Below are 1904 nucleotides of genomic sequence, written 5' to 3'. Positions count from 1 at the left end.
CTCCAGCTAGGATTATGGTGGTTTGTTTCAATTGTTAGTGTGGCGGAGTCTTAATGAGGAATTGTCAACATAGGGCTGGCCAGCGCACATGTCTGTGAGGGACTGTGTTGACTGCCTTATTCTTGGGAAGACTCAGCCTGAAAGTGGGTGGTGCCACTCCCTGGTTTAGGGCCCTGGACTGTATAAGAACGGAGAATGTTAGCTGAACACTAAGTGTGCAAACACTCCTCTATCCGTGCTCCACTGTGGATGTGAATTGTTACTTCCTGTTCCTGCCTTGACTTCCATTCAACAATGGGCTGTAGCTGGAATTATGAGCTAAAATTAACCTTTTCTCTCCCAAGTTGCTTTTTGTTAAAGTTCTTTTTTTTCTCTTTCTGTCTGTCCGCATTTTTTGTTTTTATTATATTTTATTTTTTGTTTATTTTCAAGACAGGTTTTCTCTGTGTAATAGCCCTGCCTGTCCTGGAACTCGCTTTGAAGACCAAGCTGGCCTTGAACTCAGAGAGATCCACCTGTTTCTGCCTCCCAAGTGCTGGGATTAAAAACGTGTGCCACTACTGCCTGGCTCGACAGAGTATCACAGCAATAGAAACGAAACCAGGACATCAAAGAAGTGGGGCCTTTGCCGTGATAAACCTGACTGTGGCTTTTGAACCTGTGGTGGGAGGAATGTGGAAGAGTTTGGTATGCTGGACTAGACAAGCTCCTGAAGGCTGGATAATGGGCCACTTATCTTGAATCTTGAAAGACAGTAATGCAGACAGTGGAGGCTCAGCTCATGAGGTTTCAGAGAGGCGAGGACTGTCAGGAACTGAGTAGGGGACATTCATGGGATATTTTGGCCAAGAACCTGGCTTCATTCTTCCCAGGTCCTGAAACTCTGAGTGAAGCTGGATTTAAAGAAAATGGACAGGTTTAGCCGAGGAAATATCAGGATGGGAGCATTGCTCAGCCAGTGCTAAAAAGCAGCTGTAATTAATAGAGAGATCAGCACTGACGTGAATTCCTGCACCACTGAGAGAATGGAAACATATCCTGAGGGCGAGACCCTGCCTCAGAGGAGGCTCCATCTCGGAAAGATTCAAATTCCTCTCAAGGAAGAGAGCAGAAGTGGAAGGGTTCGCTGTCCTCGGGAGCCGCTGCTCAGGAAAGCGGTTCCCTCCAGGCATCGTGCTGACACTGACAGAACTGTGAGCCAAGGCTGACTCGGATAAGCTGCCACCGAATCCAAATGTGCAAGCTGCAGAGACTGATACTAAACCCCTGATGGAGCACCGTCCCCTGGGGTGATGAGCCAGCGGTCATGTCCGTCATGTAAGTGACAGTACTTTGTTCCTACTGGAATAGACACTCATTTTGGTCATAGCTTGGTCTTTCCTGCATGAAATGCTTCTGCCAACACTATCATACTTGGACTCAGAGGATGCTTTATCTACTCTCATGGTATTCCACACAGCATGGCTTCTGACTAAGAAACTCACGTCATAGCCGTCAAAGTGGGCTCGTTTCCACGGGAATCACCATGCTTAATACGGGTTGTCACATACAGAAGCAGCTGGCTTGATTGGACGGTGGAATAGCTTTTTAAAGACACAGCTACGGGGCCAATTGGGTGGTAATACCTTCGAGTTCCCCATAAGGCTATACATGCTTTGAGTCCTGTTTTTCCTTTAGCAGGGATTCAAGGGAGAAAAAGGGACCAGTTCCACTCACTATCACTGCTAGTGGCCCTCTAAGAAAAAATCTGCTTCCTTTTCATAGGACCTTATACTCTGCTGGCCTAGGGAGACGTTACACTGCTCCAGATAGAGAACGTTTCTGCTAGGAGACACAGCAAAGGTTGCATTGAGTTGGAAGCTAAGATTTCCCCCCTGCTTATGTTGTTGGGTTTCTGATGACCT

Source organism: Arvicola amphibius, chromosome 2 (assembly GCF_903992535.2).
Source record: "Arvicola amphibius chromosome 2, mArvAmp1.2, whole genome shotgun sequence".
NCBI classification, from domain to species: Eukaryota; Metazoa; Chordata; class Mammalia; order Rodentia; family Cricetidae; genus Arvicola; species Arvicola amphibius.
This window is presented reverse-complemented; position numbering follows the sequence as displayed.